We start from the raw sequence: 19,630 nt of genomic DNA, 5'->3' as shown, positions 1-19,630 counted from the left end.
CACTCTACACCTTCTGCCACTTATCTTGAGACTCTAAACTATTTTGAAAGATACCTGGATCTGCACCTTAACTTCTCTAAGCTACAGGGCTCTGGACCGGGTGTTGGAATGTGGGAATAGAATGTCCACCTGGTGTCGCCGGGCTGGCATGGGCAAGATGGGCCGAATGGTCTCCTTCCGTGCTGTAACTTTCCTATGATTCTATGGCATGGTGGGTTATCTGGAATTGGGACAAAATATGTGTTTAGAAGTATTGAACTAACTGAAATTTGAAGAACATGGAACAAGCAAATCCTGAGGCAGAGTATTGGAATACTTAAATTGAGAGCTGATTTAAAAAAAAACATGGATAAAGAAGAGTTCAGTAGGACAAAGTTCGGAGGTTGTTAAAAGCAGTGCACGTGATACAGAGGACCAGCTCAGTTCGGATGCGAATGGATGCGCAGTTTTCTGCAGATGCAGAGCCTTACCAAGCAAGGAATCTTTTGCAATGCTGTAGAGGTTGTTTTTAAGAGGGTATGCGTGTTTTTGTACTGATTAACAGAAGAACATAGGTCGTGCAAAAGAGAATATCCGACAAGATGTGCAGCTCGAGAAAGACAGTGCATCGCTGAGCGTGAATGATAGAAAGGACGATCTGGTTATAAGCTGCAAACGATGTCGAACCTGGCCCCAAATCTGTGGATGATGTAACCAAGTAGCAACACGCAGAATAGGAAGAAAAACGAGGGAAGTGCAAACGTTTGGTTTGGGACAAGAAAGTGAGTAACGCTTCCTGACGATTGAGATATCATGCACTCTGAGTGTACGACCAAATGAAGGAAGTCACACTGAGGAGGAAACAGAGGGAAAATGTCGGAGGAGCACCATCTGTTCCTTTTGTCAAAGATTTCAAGGAGATCATGATGGTCTTGTAGGGACAGTGTACCAAGGTCACGGTGACAAAGGATATAATTTGTTCCATTGGTTTGGACCATTTTAGTTGGCTGGTGGATCTCTAGTTGGTGGAGATCTTCAAACAGTTAAAGCCGGGTTTGTGTCCTCGATGGAAAGCGTGGCATCGATGTGTCTTGCAATTGCATTTCAGTGGTATTGCTCGCCAATTGGTGTGTTTCTGTCATGGAGGCAATAACATTAGTGTTACTGATTTATGGAATATTGTGTGCTATTCTGTTCGCCACATTACAGGAAGAACGTTATTGCTCTGGAGAGAATGCATTAATAAGTCAAGTTTCATCTTTTGAAATAATTTGTCAATTTTTATTGTTTGGGGGAGTGAAGTATAGAACTCAGGTCAGTTTGCAATAAAAGTAAACCATTTAGGGGAGCGTAAATTGAGTCAATGTTTGCTATAAGTGTATTGTTTGATTCCTTCCTTTGTAAAACTAATAAAATACTGCAATATGGCGCATAGATAGGCGCAGTACACTTTACATTCTAAATTTAGATTTATTGTCACGTGCACCAAACCACAATGAAAAGTATTGTTTTGCGTACAGATCAGGCAGATCCTTCCATGCATATAAACATAGGCCATACGATAAATACATGAGATTACACAATGAAACTACATAAGCTCGGCAGCGGGTGAAGTATATGGTATATAGTGCTACAACTGTATAGACGATGCAGAGAAAGATCAGTTCTATCCATAAGATCACTTCAGATCCGAAGAAGGTCATTCAGGAATCTGGTAACAGCGGAGAAGACGCAGTTTTTGTATCTATTGGTGCGTGTTATCAAACTTTTGTCTCTCCTGCCACATGAAAGAGGGGGGAAGGAGAATAGCCCGGGCGAGTGGTCTTTGATTATACTGCATGCTTTCCCAAGGCAGCGGGAGGTGTAGACAGAGTCAATGGATGAGAGTATGTGTCCCGTGATAGACTGGGCTGTGTTCACGACTTTCTGTAGTTTGCTACGGTCTTGGGCCAAGAGGTTCCATACCAAGCTGTGATGGAGCCAGATAGGCTGCTTTACATGATACATCTATAGAAATTGGTAAGGGTCCTGTTGACATGCCGAATTTACTTAATTTCCTGAGGAGGTATAAGCGCTGTTGTGGTTTCTTGGTCGTAGCATTGACGTGGGTGGACAAGGACATATTGTTGGTCATGTTTACATCTAGGAATTGAACCTTTCCACAATCTCCACCTCTGCACCATTGACACAAACAGGGACGTGGACAACATTTCGTTGTTTCAGATCTGACCCACTTTGGTTGGGTAATCACTAAACGTGTAGATGAAATTGGAGCTGGATTTCGCCATGCAGTCATGTGTGTATAGGCAGTATAGTACGATGCTAAGTATGCAGTCTTGTGGGGCCCTGGTATCGAGGACCATAGTGGAGGAGGTGTCGTTGTTTATCCTTAAAGAATGTGGCCTGTGGTTCAGGAAGTCGAGAATCCATTTACAGAGGGGGGAGCCGAGTCCTAGGTTTCGGAGTTTGGATATGAGCTAATGGTGTTGAAGCCGGAGCTGTAATCAATGAACAGGAGTCTGACGTAGGTGCTCTTGTTGTCGAGATGCTCCACATAAGAGTGTAGGGCCAGAGAGATAGCATCTGCTGTGGACCGGTTGGCGAATTGCATTGGATCAAGCCTATCTGGAAGGTTGGAGTTGATGTGTCTCATGACTAACCTCTTGAAGCACTTCATAATAATAGATTTCAGGGGTACTGGTCGATATTCATTAAGGCATGTTGCCTTGTTCCGTTTTGGCGCCGGAATGATAGTGGTCTTCTTGAAGCAGATGGGAAACTCGGAGCAGAGTAGGGAGAGGATAAATATGTCCGCTAACACATCCAGAAGGTGGTCCATGCAGGATCAGAGTGCATGACAAGTGACTCCATCAGAAGTGTCTACTTTCTGTGGTTCACTTTTGAGAATACCGGTCTTACTTCTGAGACTGTGACAGTCTGTATGTCTGTGTCTGAAGCTACTGGGCAGGTGGCATCGGTTGTTGCCTTCCTCTCCAAAATTAGCATAGAATGCATTGACTTCATCGGGGAAAGATGCTCAGTTGACAGAGGTTCTACTCGGCTTTGTTTTGCAGCCCCTTGTATTGTTTAAGCCTTGCCACGAGAGTTTGTGTCATTAATCTGGGACTCTAGCTTAGTCTGGTATTTTCTATTGGCGTCCCTAATGGCTTTGCAGAGGTCGGACCTAGATTTCTTGTGTAGGTCAGAGTCACCCGTGTTGAACGCCTCAGACCTGGACTTCAGTATGGAGTAGATGTCCCGGGTAAACCATGGTTTCCGGTTGGGAAATGCACGTACGACCTTCTTTCGAATGCAATCTCCTACGCTCTTGCTGATGAAGTATGTGATGGTAGTGGCATACTCTTTTCGGTTGGCTGCTGAGTTCTTGAATATGAATCAGTACACTGGCTCCAGAAAATCGAGTAGGAGCTCTTCAGGGCAGCGTTTCACAACCTTCTCAAACGGATCCTCCCGCTTACATTTCTGCTTGTGTGCCGGGAGAAGGATAACCGTCCGGCGGTCTGATTGTTTGAAATGTGGTCGGGGAATGGAGCGGGAGGCGTCCTTGGTGGTTTGCAGCAGTGGTCAAGGATGTTAGGGTACCTGGGGGATAGGGGATGTGTTGGTATAATTTTGTCAGGACACTCCTGAGGTTGGCCTGGTTAAAACCCCCGGCCATGATGAACAGGGCTTCTGGGTATTCAATTTCCAGGTTGTTTATAGCGATGTACAATTCATCAAGCGCCTTATTTACTTCCGCCTGGGGTGGCATAAAAACCGCTGTGATGATGGAAGAAGTGAACTCCCACGGAAGGTAGGATGGGCGGCACTTCAAAGTCAGGCATCCCAGGTCCGGGGTGCAGCAGTTATCCAGGTTCACCATGTCTGAGCACCAGGAGCCATTGATAAGGAGGCATACTCCACCAACCTTCGCCATGCCCGAGGATACCTGTGGTCTCTAGGGTGAATGGTGAAGCCCTCAGGTTGAATGACACAGTCCAGTGATGCAGGAGTGAGCCATGTCTCTGTAAAAAAGAGCACATATGATTTCCCTTTGAGCGATAAGTCTAGCGTTAAGCTCCTCCAGCATTATTCGACCACTTGGACGTTTCTTAGGAGTATGCTGTGGAGACCAGATTTGAAACCACAGATGTTTTTGTCTCACGTGCAGACCGGCTCATTTCACTCGTTTTCTATGTTGGCGGCTGCTTCTGGGTGGTCTTTGGATACGATGAGAGAAGTCTGACCTTGTGGAAGGTAAGTGGTTGCGTCTGGAGGGGTCCAGGGCTTTGGTTGCGATTTCGGGCTCGCCGAGGGGGCATGTTCACGATCCGGTCGGGTCCCGGGCTTCCATCAGGTCAGGTCTGTTATGACTCGTACTCTATCCAACTCAGAGACAAACAGTTCAGTACTAATGTCCAAACTTTACACTATTCGAAAGATATTTCCTTGAATAGTAGCAGGAATGAAAGACGTCAATTAAGTGCAGGGAGTGGGAGTTTCGGAATGATTTCCTTAGAGTGGCAAAGATTACGTCGGGATTTGAGGTAAGTATGCACAATTATGTTTGGCTTTGGCAAAGATAATAAGAAAAAGTATCTGTTTCCAGATAAAGAGATCATATTCAAATAGTTGACAAATAATCAAGAAGAAAGTTGATGAGAATTGCTTCCGCAGGTATTATACTATGGGATGCATTACCTGAAAGGACGATGGAACAAATTACAATAGTTACGTTCAGCAGGAAATTGATTAGCTACGTGACTAGTAAAGGATTGCACTGGCATATTATTTAACCAACTTAATGTGAAACTTGATTACTTTTGTAAGAAACCATTGCTTTTATATAAAAGCTGGACGAAAGCGCAGAGAACCTTGATGATCGACATACTCTTTAATTATTGTATTATTTTCTTGGGACAAATATGAAACTTTTACAAGTGGACACATTTACTTAAAATTAGTGAATATTCCGGTGCATACAATGATAACAACAAATGCAAATCAGCCCTATATCAGGAAAAAATAATTGTAGTTACGTAAAGGGTTAAAGTCGCCCTGAAATTAATCTTGTCACATTTTCCACCTCAATATATACATGCGATGTAACATTAGCAGAGCAGTGGCTGTGGAATATCAGAGACCATATTGATATGTACTTTAACAATTTTTTAAAAACGGAACAGTTATTAATCAGATTTAAATCTAACATTAAGTAGGAACTGCTCAGGGCTTTGAGTAACTAGGTAGATATATATTTAGCATAATTGAAAGGTAAGAGCATACAAACAGAAGGAAGCAATTTGACTACTTCGGTCTTAAATTACCAAACTTGAGGATCTAGCTGTCCACCAAAGAAAAATTACTCACGAATTCAAAGAATAGTAGACAGCTTTTCAGCAAAATGAATTATTTTCTATTCCCAGCATTGAAATTGCTCCCAACTTTTTTTCCTGCGTTGGTGTCTCGTATACTCAAGTCATTGAATGGCAAGGTAGAATTACAGAGCTTTAGAAACAGAAAATCACTTTTCGATTATTCTGGTGACAAACACACTGTATACCGAAAACCTTCAGTCTGAACAGCTTCGGCATTGTGAAATGATTCGTTTGGTGCAGACCTCCGATTAAAGGGATGGTTCGAATTCCGACTTGTGTAACAACAGTGGTCTTCAACAACATTTCTCTCTTGATTAAACTTCAGCATGACCAGGAAAATTATGGTGAAAAGAAACAAAAAGGATGTTGATCCCAATATGACGATCAGATAACGATTAAGATGAGAAAAATACGTCGATGCTCCAGTATCTTCAGTTCGTTCAGAAGAATTTTCTGTTACATTAGACGAAATGGAAAATGACACTGCAACCGTAGTGGAGAGGCTTGGTTGGCCATTATCCTTCACAACGACGACCAATTTTGTTGTGCTGATATCTTCCTCCCTTACAAATTGTGATGCTCTGATTTCCCCAGAGAGACGCCCCACGGTAAACAGACCGAGCTCATTGGCTCGCAACAATTGATAGGAAAGCCGTGAGTTCTGACCAGAATCTGCATCAGTCGCGATTATCTTTGTCACCAAGTATCCTGGGTATACTGATTGTGGCGCAATGTCCACTGATGCTGAACTGTTCCAGGTCAAAGGCGAAACAATAGCAGGTGCATTATCATTTTGACCCAGGATAATGACATTGACAATGGCAGTGCTGCTCAGTGGGGGTGATCCAACATCCTGGGCTTGAACTTTGATCTGGAAGTGTTTTAATTGTTCATAGTTAAAGGAGCGCTGGGCGTAAATGCCCCCATGTTTGGAATTGATCGAGACGTAAACTGACCCACGTCCGTCTTCATTCTGAGTCTCCGGGATTGAATAGTTAACATCACCATTCTGGTCTAAATCTGGATCCAAGGCGGTAACAGCAAATATAGAAGCGCCTGGAGTGTTGTTCTCCATTAAATATATGTTATATGATGATTGCGTGAACTTCGGCGCGTTGTCATTTATATCTGAAACGGAAACTAAAATGCTTTTGTTGGTTGAAAGAGAGGGGGACCCTCCGTCCCAGGATGAAATAGAAATGTTGTATATCGGGGCGGTTTCACGGTCCAAAATATCGTTGGTAATCAACTTGTAGCTGTTCCTCAAGGCTTTCTGAAGTTTAAACGGAAGTTGCCCTGGAATGTGACATTGTATGTGCCCGTATTCGCCAGAATCGGGATCCATAACACTGATTAAAGCTATCACAGTCCCCGGCGGAGCATCTTCCTGCACCGGGTTGGACACCAAAGTCACGTCTAGTTCGGGGACATTATAATTCGTGTCTATCAGTCCAACCATAACTTTTGCATGTCCAGCCATGCCAGCTGCTGCGTTGTCCAGAGCTTCTATATCAAGTCATAAATACGTGCTTCTTCAAAATCCAATACACCGTGAACTGTAAATTCTCCAGTTTCCTGGTCTAAGTTGAACAATTCGATAATATTCTGAGAAACATGGCTGGTGAATGAATAGGTCAGCTCAGCATTGGTACCTTCATCTATATCAGCAGCGTGGACTTTCACCACCAGCATCCCTTTGGGAGAGTTTTCTGCAACACTAGATTTGTATATTTCCTGATCAAATACCGGCGCGTTATCATTGACGTCAACTACATTGATCGAAATCCGAATTGTGCCAGATCTCGGGGGTACGCCGCCGTCAAAAGCGGTTAGTACAAGATGAAAGGTTGACTCTTGTTCACGGTCCAAGGCTTCCTCTAACAACAGCTCGGCACTTTTGCTCCCATCATTCCTTGTCTGAATTCTGAGGCCAAAATGTTCATTTTGACTGATCTGGTAAGTGCTGATTGCATTTCTGCCGATGTCCGGGTCGTGCGCGCTCTCGACAGGGAAGCGCGCACCTGCCGAAATTGACTCGCTAATCTGCAGAAGGAATTCGCTATTCCGAAAACTGGGTGAATTATCATTTACATCTATTATTTCCACTGCAGTGGGGTGTATTTCCAAAGGATTGTCGTGTACAACTTGCAAAGAAAGGGAACAGGCCGAACTTTGTCTACAAATTTGTTCTCTGTCGATCCGTTCATTAACAAATAAAACACCATTTTCCAGATTTACCTCCACGTATTGTTTCCTTTCTTCGTGGGCCAGGCGAAATTTACGAGCCAATAATTCCAAAATATTTAATCTCAAATCTTCAGCGATGTTCCCAACAAAGGCCCCGTGCTCCAGCTCTTCGGGAATCGAGAAGAGAATTTGTCCTGAAATCAGATCCGACAGACAAAGCAGGAACACAAACGATACCCCGCTGCTCAGTTTCGCCATTGTTCTCGGGCGGATGCTTTTTGCTAAATTTCAATAAATCGTCCAACCGATTGAGCTAACTTGCCTCTTACACGTACCCGACCATAATATTTGGGGGAAAATCCAAATAGGAATATGAAACGGAGAATGGTAAAAACTAGACCTGAGGAATTTTGCTGAACATGGCCGCACAGCATAAACGCAGACACCGTCTGTCTCTTCGCTTCTGTTCTGATTCCCTGTTCAGGGAGCGAGGTAGATCCCTGGCAGCGTATCCGTTTCTTATTGGTAGACAGCGACACGAACAGACTCAACCAATAACTGCAGCAACTGTACTTAAAGCGAGAACGTCTTGTGATTATTTGCAATATAAGGAAACTGAAGGATTAGATGTGCGTAATTTAAAATCCCTTCAAAACACATACATTTTGCAATCTTCGGTTTTTTAATCGGCATAACATTCTGTAGCAGCAAAAAGACTCAAGTCCCTCGCAATAACATTTTGCACTTTTTCCACATCTGTCGCTGACGCAAATCCTTACTGTGATCATGATAGCCTTACCTGCAACATCCAGTTTATTGCTGCTAAATATTATTTGTATTTTTATTAACGCAATCTGTAGGTGGCCATTCATCTTCACGTGGGTGAACAATCATTGTGTTGTTTGATAGTGCCTTGAAAGGTCTGATTAAACTTGGTCACTGGAAGACGAAGTACATTTGGCGATTATATTTCAGGAGTTATCATATTTGAATGATTGTAATTTTCAGTTTATAATCTGAGAGGATAATTTTAGTTATCATTACAGTTTCCAATAGTTATATCAATAGCCGGCTTCACATAACTGGGTCAAAAGCAAAAATACTTTTTGGGGGGACCTATCTGGAACTCACAGAGCTCGGTACACAAGTGCATCCGTGCCATCCTAGAGACCCTATGTCCCCAGTTAGAACAATACACAATACATCCAATTCAATGTGGACCGAGCCCGTCAAGAAGGCCGGGCCGAGATGCCCCGTGACCAGCGGGTGATTCAAGGGATACATGTCGCCCTACGAGCACCTGCAGATGCTAGGCCAATCTTCACAAACTGAAAGGGGTTCAGTCGATGAACATCCAAATGGTGTGTGGCCATCAGCTCCGCATCATTCCCGTCAGCATCCGATAACCGGGCAGTCTGCACAACACCATCATCCTGGCTCACTCGATGGTTCCTGGTCTCGTTGAGGAGCATCTCCAGGGCTGGGGATTGGCTCTTGTGTGGCAGGGCTTATCCGCTGCAGTAGTGGAAGATGCCAACAATCCAGAGGCAACAGCCCGAAGGGTACATCCGCGACGGCAATGCCCATGCCGCAATCAGGGACATGAGTGAACAGTGATTCGGCATCCTGAAAATGTGGTTCAGGTGCCTAGATTGCTCTTCAGGGACCTACAAGTATAAGACAGGGAGGGCCGCCGACAGCGCAGTTGCCTGCTGTATCCTGCACAATATCGCACAGCAGAGGGGCGATGTGCTGCAGGCGGAGGGTGAACGCCAGTCCTACGAAGTTAGATGTGGGAAAGGGTGAGGATGGACAGGGCATGGGGCCTGGGGAGGCACAAGAGGCCGCATAGCATGTGTGCCAAGGCCCAACGTGCACAGTATGTTTGGATTGGATTGGATTGGATTTGTTTATTGTCACGTGTACCGAGGTACAGTGAAAAGTATTTTTTTGCGAGCAGCTCAACAGATCAACAGAGGCTCTGATCACCTCCAGGTTTATCGAGTAGGAGAGCAGGAAAGGAGAGTGGCACGGACACTGCATCTACCCCACACAGCAACCCCGCCACCAGCTGCAACTCCGATGATACATACCTGCTGCACTACGGGGTGCAGGCTCATGATTGACAGCAACAGCAGGTATGGTACATGGCATGGAGGATAATGACAACCAGCCCAGCAATGAGCTCTGGAGCTCTGCATCATTTGATAATTTCTGACTCCTGCCCACGGTAGCAGTTCCCACTGGCCTCGTGGGTGATCCCTACATGAGAGCATCACACGGTCCCATTGATCCCCTCGGGTGGTGGAGGAGGGGAATGTGGGGGACGGGGGGGGGGGGGGGGGGGCGTGGTGAGACACCAGAGTGGTAAGCGTTGGCTGAACCGTGTTCCCTGGACCAAGCCCACCCTCAATGTCTGCAAGTCCCCTCCTCGACCTGCGACCTCTCTGCAGAGCAGCCTGCCACTCACAACTTTCCGACAGAGCACCGAGCAGTTTGTAGTATTGTGCACAGATGTTTTATGTGAAAACATATATACAGGTTTGTGCCCTAGCCCCTATACTGAATTGTGTCCTGTACCCTTGCCAATGTAATTGGTGTCTACTTTTCTGGCCTTATAGCCCCTAACGCTACGCCTGTGGTGCATCCCCAGATGGCATGTCAGGAGTGGAGGCGGCCAAGTAGTGATTCCCTCCCTGTGACCAGGGTCCCCTTTGGAGGTCGTCTTATATGGCGACCGGGCCTGCATGGACCCGGCTGCTGCTCTTGTGTCGCAGGTGGTGTGGTGCCGTTCTGCTCTTCCCGCTGCACATGTGATGCATCAGGGACAGGAGGGCAGACGTCCAAGGTGCTGCAGTGTTCCGGAACCTCCCCTGTGGGAGTCCTCGGCACAGACTAAATCACCTCCTCCTCTGTCGGGTGGCTGGTGACCACAGGACTACACATGGAATGGTGTTTCGAACGGAGGTAACCCCTGAGGCTCTCGCACCACCTGGCGCTGCCAGTCCTGATAGTCCACTGCCATCTCCACTTGGGTCTGTATGCTCGAGGCCATGGAGCACAGGGAGAGGACCACCACTGTCTGGGACTGCATGACATCCGGCTGTGACTATGCCAACACCTTCTGGGTGTGTGTGACATCAGTCAATGACTGTGCCATCTCCCTCTGGGACTGGGCCACCTCCATCTGTATCTGTGCCATGCAACCAGCAACTGGGCAATTCCGCCAGTGTTCTCAGTCATGGTCTGCTCTGAATGGGCCACATTCAGGAGTTCTGCTGCAATGTCCAGGGGTCCTGCTCTGTTATAGCACAGCCCTGTCCTGGGCCTTCTCCAGCCCTGCAAAATAACAGTAATCTGTATTATTTTCACAGGTAGGTTCACATTAACACTGCAATGAAGTTACTGTGAAAATCCCCCAGTCGCCACACTCTGGCACCTGTTCGAATACACAGAGGGAAAATTCAGAATGTACATTCCCCCTAACAGCACGTCACTCTGGATTTGTGGGGCAAAACTGGAGCACCCGGAGGAAACCCACGCAGACATTGGGAGAACGTACAGACTCCTCACAGATAGTAACTCAAGCCGGGAATCGATCTAGGACACTGGTGCTGTGACGCAACAGCGCTAACCACTGTGCTACCATGCCACCCCAGGCATAAAACATGTCGTTCCATGGCTGAAATCTTCGCCTCCAAGGCGTCCACAGGGGACGTGTGTGATGTTGCCAGGTTGCTTGCATGGCTGGCACTTCGGCCTGCTCCTGCACGTGGCTGGACTCCTCCAAATACCCCTGAAGGTGCTGGATTCTCGCCAATGGCACCTCATGCAGTCTCTGGCTCTGCGACTGCATCTCCATAATTGATGGAACCGTCCATTCTAGAAGACCCAAACGTGTCTGGATAGCAGCTGTCCGATCCTCCATCCCCTCGGGAGTTCCTACCTCCACCTGCTATACCAGAGGATGTGGGTGGTGCGCACCAGAAAATGCCCCAGCAACCTCTTCACTCAGGTGCCCAACCGAATTGGGTGTCTCTGGGATGGTGGAGGTTGTTGGAGGCAGCTGTGATAGGAAGTCAGTGTCTTCCCCAGACTCGAGTTCCGGGATGTCCCGGAAAGCAGGTCAAATGCTTCCGTATGTGTCAGTGTCGTCCTCGGCGCTGCTCGGCACCTGGGGTTCTGGATGTGGCTGGGGTCAGGGGCGGGGGACAACAGAGGGGCCTGCTCCATCACCAGCAGTTCATGCAAGACACAAGATATGGCACATGATTGCATCACGGGCCGGGTTACGGAGTGAGGCTGGTGGGGGGGGGGGTGGTGTTGGGGAGGGTGGTGGTTGTGGAGCAGGGATGCGTTTGTAGTGTGCGGTTGGTGTGGGTGTGGGGGTGAATTTGGTGTTGAGATGGGTGTGAGGGTCGTGTCGGGGCGTTGGTGGGGCGGTGACACACGTGCCATGGGGAACCGCAACTCAGCAGGCTCTCACTTCCTGACCATATGTTGTCTTTCACTCCGGCGACTGCCCTTTGTTCGGGCGGCTGACCATGCCCAGTGTCCTCGTTTGTGCTGCCGTGAGGGGCCGCAGGTCCGGCAGTCCACCTCCAGTCTTCTCCCGCTCCCGGCGCATATGAGCTGGGTGAGGGGGGGGGGGGGGGGGGGTGGGGGGGGGGGGGGGGGAGGAACTGAGAAAACGCAGAGAATTAGACAGTTTAATGCATGCAGCCCAGGGGTTGGGTATCTTCTGGCTTCAATGGGCAGCCTATCCCGGCCGGTATGGGTCCCGGCAAGTGGTGCAGGATGGGGTTCTGCTGTCTGCCAGGCAGGGGTGGAGTAGGATTACCGGTATGTGGGACGGGGGTTGGTGCCAGGGGCACAGTGCCACCTTCTCCCCCTGGCCGCCTTGAGGATGTTGAGTTATTTCTCTCCGGCATATTGGCTGGTCTGAATGATGTGGCACATGTCCACTTTTGACACCTACGTCCAGGCCCAGCAAATGGTGTGGCTGGCATTCTCCTTCCCACCCCGGGGTACAGGGTCGCTCACCTCTCCTCCATGGCGTCTAGCAGAGTCTCCAGCCTACTTGTGCATCAGAGAACCTCGGGGCTGGGTGCCTTTCTGCCATCTTGTGGGCTGGGATGGTGTGTGGGGGAGTGCATTGTATATATGCGGCTGCAGCCTGTCAGCCGCCTGAGTGCCAATTCCGGGCCCAGCGAGTCTGGCACGCTTTCTCGTTGGAATCGATTATGTTCCATGTGACGCCAATGCTAGCCCATTAACGGCAATTATACTTGTTAATCTTTTCATCATTATGTGCTGTTTTTGATATTCTGTGCAATATGTTACCTGCCACCAACATTGCACAATTATGTGTTTGTCCTTTAAGGTGATGCTGTATTTAACATATTTGGTTACCCAGTAGCAAAAGCAGCGGGTGATATAGTTGATGCATTATTTGAAATTTTCCAATATATGCTAGATTTGGGCAAGGTCCTCTTCTTGATGTTTTTCATTCTCTTTGGAATGTGTCCATTCTATGTATTTTGCAATACATCGTTCAGAGTTTGCCACTTCATCTCGATTGACCTATCGCTTAACATAATTCGCAAGTTTAATTTAAATATCTGTTTTCATGCCCTCATAATTGTCCACATTTATGTTTAAAGTACTTGTCTTGGACACACCCTTCTCTCCCTGAACTTGAACGTAAATTCAATAATATCATGATGGTGCCATGAATTACAAGGCCATTCTTCAACCGTATTTCTTTGGACATTACTAGGGCTAGTATAGTCTGCTCGTTGGTTCAATCCAGAATATGCAGTTCCAAGGAACTATCCTGAAATAATTCTATGATGTCCTCATCTATGCTTCATTTGGCCACCTGTTTCGTTTTTACTCTAAATGTAGATTCAAGTCCACCACGATTACGATTCTGACAGTCTCTCACTATTTATTCCATTATATTGCATCCTGACATGTGATTACTATTAGGGCCATGTGCCTCACTCCGACAAGTGACTTACCTTTATGATTTTTAATCTCAAACTAAACTGCTTCGATATTCTGTTCGCCTGAATTTAAAACATTTGTTTCTATTGTGCTGATAGCAGCATTAATTGACAGAATCACCATGCCACCTTCCAATGCTATATGTCATATGCTATTCAATATGCAAGTCCAAATCTATGTCAACCTGCAGCTATGTCTCTGTAATGGCTATCATAAAGTATTTATTCGTTTCTTTTTCCGCGATCAATTCATCTCTTGTTTGTGTGGATGCTACGTGAATTAAGATACAGCGCCTTTTGTTTTGTCATTTTATTATTTTTATAACCTCTAGACTTATCTGTTGACATAGTCCATAAGACCATAAGACTATAAGACATAGGAGTGGAAGTAAGGCCATTCGGCCCATCGAGTCCACTCCACCATTCAATCATGGCTGATTTCAACTCCATTTACCCGCTCTCTCTCCATTGCTCTTAATTCCTCGAGAAATCAAGAATTTATCAAATTCTGCCTTAAAGACACTCAACGTCCCGGCCTCCACCGCCCTCTGTGGCAATGAATTACACAGACCCACCACTCTCTGGCTGAAGACATTTCTCCTCATCTCTGTTCTAAAGTGACTCCCTTTTATTCTAAGGCTGTGCCCCCGGGTCATAGTCTCCCCTGTTAATGGAAACAACTTCCCTACATCCACCCTATCTAAGCCATTCATTACCTTGTAAGTTACTATTAGATCTCCCCTCAACTTCCTAAACGCCAATGAATATAATCCCAGGATCCTCAGACGTTCATCGTATGTTAGGCCTACCATTCCTGGGCTCATCCGTGTGAATCTCCACTGGACCCGCTCCAGTGCCAGTATGCCCTTCCTGAGGTGTGGGGCCCAAAATTGCTCACAGTATTCTAAATGGGGCCTAACTAATGCTTTATAGAGCTTCAGAATTACATCCCTGCTTTTATATTCCAAGCCTCTTGAGATGAATGACAACATTGCATTTGCTTTCTTAATTACGGACTCGACCTGCAAGTTTACCTTTGGAGAATCCTGGACTAGGACTCCCAAGTCCCTTTGCACTTCAGCATTATGAATTTTGTCACCGTTTAGAAAATAGTCCACGCCTCTATTCTTTTTTCCAAAGTGCAAGACCTCGCACTTGCCCACATTGAATTTCATCAGCCATTTCTTGGTCCACTCTCCTAAACTGTCTAAATCTTGCTGAAGCCTCCCCACCTCCTCCATACTACCGGCCCCTCCACCTATCTTCGTATCATCGGCAAACGTAACCAGAATGCCCTCAGTCCCGTCATCTAGATCGTTAATATATAAAGAGAACAGCTGTGGCCCCAACACTGAACCCTGCGGGACACCACTCGTCACCGGTTGCCATTCCGAAAAAGAACCTTTTATCCCAACTCTCTGCCTTCTGCCTGACAGCCAATCGTCAATCCATGTTAGTACCTTGCCTCGAATACCATGGGCCCTTATTTTACTCAGCAGTCTCCCGTGAGGCACCTTATCAAAGGCGTTTTGGAAGACAAGATAGATAACATCCATTGGCTCTCCTTGGTCTAACCTATTTGTTATCTCTTCGAAGAACTCTAACAGGTTTGTCAGGCACGACCTCCCTTACTAAATCCATGCTGACTTGTCCTAATCCGACCCTGCACTTCCAAGAATTTAGAAATCTCATCCTTAACAATGGATTCTAGAATCTTGCCAACAACCGAGGTTAGGCAATTTGGCCTATAATTTACCATCTTTTTCCTTGTTCCCTTCTTGAACAGGGGGGTTACAACAGCGATTTTCCAATCCTCTGGTACTTTCCCTGATTCCAGTGACTGTTGAAACATCATCACCAACGCCTCCACTATTTCTTCAGCTATCTCCTTTAGAACTCTAGGATGTAGCCCATCTGGGCCCGGAGATATGTCAATTTTTAGACCTCTTAGCTTCTCTAGCACTTTCTCCTTTGTGATGGCTACCATATTCAACTCTGTCCCCTGACTCTCCGGAATTGTTGGGATATTACTCATGTCTTCTACTGTGAAGACTGACGCAAAGTACTTATTCAGTTCCTCGACTATTTCCTTGCCTCCCATCACAAAATTACCAGCGTCATTTTGGAGCGACCCAATGTCAACTTTTGCCTCCCGTTTGTTTCTAATGTATTTAAAGAAACTTTTACTATCATTCCTAATGTTACTGGCTAGCCTACCTTCAAATTTGATCCTCTCTTTCCTTATCTCTCTCTTTGTTATCCTCTGTTTGTTTTTGTAGCCTTCCCAATCTTCTGACTTCCCACTACTCTTTGCCACATTATAGGCTTTCTCTTTTGCTTTGATGCATTCCCTAACTTCCTTTGTCAGCCATGGCTGCCTAATCCCCCCTCTGATAACCTTTCTTTTCTTTGGGATGAACCTCTGTACTGTGTCCTCAATTACTCCCAGAAACTCCTGTCATTGCTGTTCTACTGTCTTTCCCACTTGGGTTTGCTCCCAGTCGATTTTCGTCAGTTCCTCCCTCATGCCACTGTAGTTACCTTTATTGAACTGTAACACCTTTACATCTGATTCTAACTTCTTTCTTTCAAATTGGAGATTGAATTCGACCATATTATGATCACTGCCTCCTAAGTGCTCCCTTACTTTAAGATCTTTAATCAAGTCTGGCTCATTACATAACACTAAGTCCAGAATGGCCTGTTCCCGCGTGGGCTCCATCACAAGCTGTTCCAAAAAGCCCTTCTGTAAACATTCAATGAATTCCCTTTCCTTGGGTCCACTGGCAGTATTATTTACCCAGTCCACCTGCATACTAAAGTCCCCCATGATCACTGTGACCTTGCCTTTCTTACATGCACTTTCTATTTCGTGGTGCATCTTGTGCCCCTGGTCCTGACCACTGTTAGGAGGCCTGTATATAACTCCCATTATGGTTTTTTTGCCTTTGTGGTTCCTCAACTCTACCCACACAGACTCCACATCATCCGACCCTATGTCGTTTAGTGCTATTGATTTAATTTCATTCCTAATTAACAAGGCAACCCCGCCCCCTCTGCCCACCTCTCTGTCTTTTCGATAGGTTGTGAATCCCTGGATGTTTAAATGCCAGTCCTGAACCCCCTGCAACCATGTCTCTGTGATGCCTACCACATCATACCTGCCAGTCACAATCTGGGCCACAAGCTCATCTACCTTGTTCCGTACACTGCGCGCATTTAAATATAGAACCTTTAATTCTCTATTGACCGTCCCTTTTTGTTTTCTTAGTGTGGTGGACCTTGGTTTACTGAGCCTTTCCATGTACTGTGTCATATTTTGTGGAATGGGGACTATTGTAACCTCTCCTGAGTTCTGTCTTTTCGTTCTTTTTTGTATTCCTAAGCAGCTACGCTTCCCACTGATTACTTCAGCTCTTGGTTCCCTGACTTTCCCTTCTCCCCCAATCTTTAGTTTAAAGTCCTATTGACTTTAATAATCGCAGATTTATACTTTCTATCGTTCCCTGTTGACACCTATTTATCAATGCCCTCATTATTACGTTTCTCACTTGCCTTCTCACTACTTTTTGAGTTAGCTCATCTTCCCAAATTCGATTCCTTAAACTCCTTAAACAGAGAAATATGTGACATTGGTAGTTTCGTGGTTTTTCTCCCTAATAACAGAGGGAAGTGGCAAAGCATGCATTAAGTTCATGAAAATTTCACAGCCAACATCTTTTGATATAATGCTCTTATATATCATAATACGATTAGATTTCAGGGGTTGAGATTGATTCCTGAACAGACGTCATAATCCGTAGCTTCCTGTCTTTCTCTCTTCCTTCTCTGTCATAAAATGTCACCAATCGAATTAGTATACCCAATTGTCAATGTTAAGATGACCCATATTTCTTTCAAATTAAAGGACAATTTAGTGTGGCCAGTCAACCTAACCTGCACAACTTTGAGTTATGAGGATGAGACGCACGTGGACACGGGGAGAATGTCGAAACTCCACAGAGACAGGGAATTGAGGCTGGGATTGAACCGAGGTCATCAGCACCGGAGCATCAGTACTACCACTAGTCCACCACGCCGCCCCAAAATTGTCAAAATTTTAAAATCAATTCAATTTGTGCTAATTCAAGATGGAATTCAAATAATGAAGTTCAGTCGTTTCTTTCTGTGGTTCATCCGACTGCAATTAGGAAGATGAAGGTTTCAATATTCTAAAGGCCACCTTAAACGGAAATAACCGAATGATATAATAATAAACACATTTCTTCAGTCATAGCATTGCGTGATCAATGTATGAATTTAAGAAATATTATATTTTATGCCGTATGTGCAGTAAGATTAGACGTCTGGGTTAGGATGTGACTGTGCAAACATGTTTTTTTTTAATGAATTTAGAGTACCCAATTATTATTTTTTCCTATTAACGCGCAATTTAGCGTGGCCAATCCACCTAGTCTGCACATCTTTGGGTTGTGGGGGTGAAACTCACGCAGGTACGGGGAGAATGTGCAATCTCCACACGGACAGTGATCCAGGGCGGGATTCGAACCCGGGTCCTCAGTGCTGTAGGCAGCGGTGGTAACCACTGTACCACGTGCCGCCCGGGCTGCAATCATGTTTATCAAGATCCTGCATTGAAAGGCAGGAGGAAGTTTGGATACAGACGTGCAATTTAAGCATCATGAAAGTTGGGATCTGTCTGGGATTGGAGTAAAATTGGGGGCTCACCCGGCATCGCAATAAATTTGGGCGCTCTTCACCAGTATTTAAAATTATAATTCCGTGTTTGGATTGCGATTGTTGAAGTTAAAGACAGTGAGTGCGTGTAGAACTGCTACTTACCTTGAGGTGTTGAAGTTTAAATGAGGAGTGACTTGAGAAATGACTTTCAGTTGCAAATGATTTCCTGGATATTGAAGAGGTCTGGCAAAATCAAAGGTTTGGGTTTTGCGGTCAAGCTGCAGTTGACTTTACCTGAAGGGGTTGAAGGCGGTGTCCAGCGATGAGACCTCTTACAACTGAGTAGCTAGGATGCCGCTTGAGTAGTTTTACATAAATTTGCTTATTAAGATTGAGATTAATTATAGAAAGTATAGCCAGTAATCATTATTAACCATTACACCTGTATTTTAGGACATAGCAGTGATAATCATGTAGGCTCTGGCTACAAGCAGTGGCCACAATGCATGATGGGATTTTGGCTAGCTAACGTGCCCATGTTTTTGAGACACACGAGATATGTGGTCAGCAGATTACAAAGTGGACTGAGTAAACAAGTTTAATCGGTGGCCCCCAATATCCTCTGAAACAATCCATGAAGCAAAGAGGAAGCCAGTTCTGACATCCTGTCTCTTGCTGGACAATGGGTGGACAGGATCTGACGGCGATATTAGGATGAGAAAAACAACTTAAAATGGACACAGAACCTTGGTAAACAACAGGTGATAGGATGAGGGTAAATCATGGGTTGGTCACAATTTTATTGGATAGTTTGAACATGACACCTTCAGGGATTCGATCGAGTCAAACTGGGGTGGGCTATTGATTTTTGGAAATCGCATAATTGATGTTTTTTAATCAGTGTTCAGCAGATCGATCTTGGCATCATCCAAGTCCATCTCTCGCGTCCACGAAACCAAGCTTGGGATAATAAAAGCCGTCTTATCCAAGGCTGTTATCTGCCTGCTCAGATTATTAAGTTAAGGCCTAACAATGAGGGAGGGATCCCACGTTAAGGCTGGCTCAATACCCAGGCCTTGGAAAACGTTCCTACAGGGGTGAGGAAGGTGGAGATATACAAGCAATGGTTGAACATTTACAGATCATACTGGGCAACCCCAGCAGATCTGGCATCATCTGTGCAGAATGGAGCTGACGTTTCGAGTCAAGATGACCCGTTAACAAAAAATCATCCAGTCTCGAAACATTAGTTCACTTCTCGCTCCACAGAGCCTGTCAGACCAGCTGAGGTTGCCCAGAATTTTCTCTTTACGTTTCAGATTCCAGCATGTAATTTGCTTTAAGATCAACATTAAAATTTGGTGGAAACGTAGCCTCAGTCTTTAGAATTAGACAGAG

General features: G+C 45.6%; 1 protein-coding gene across 1 annotated transcript in view; it reads right to left on the bottom strand.

Moving 5' to 3' along the window:
• Positions 1 to 1,145: 1,145 nt before the first annotated feature.
• Positions 1,146 to 19,630, bottom strand: part of LOC140427412 (uncharacterized) — a 63,323-nt gene continuing 44,838 nt past the window's right edge. Inside the window, exon 7 of the mRNA XM_072512945.1 lies at positions 1,146 to 4,360. The gene's annotated coding sequence lies outside the window, so the exon portion shown is untranslated. The remainder of the gene's footprint in view (positions 4,361 to 19,630) is intronic.

The sequence above is a fragment of the Scyliorhinus torazame genome, chromosome 7 (genome assembly GCF_047496885.1).
Source record: "Scyliorhinus torazame isolate Kashiwa2021f chromosome 7, sScyTor2.1, whole genome shotgun sequence".
Classification (NCBI taxonomy): domain Eukaryota; kingdom Metazoa; phylum Chordata; class Chondrichthyes; order Carcharhiniformes; family Scyliorhinidae; genus Scyliorhinus; species Scyliorhinus torazame.
The sequence above is the reverse complement of the archived record's forward strand: the minus strand, read 5'-3'. Positions and strand labels throughout refer to the sequence as shown.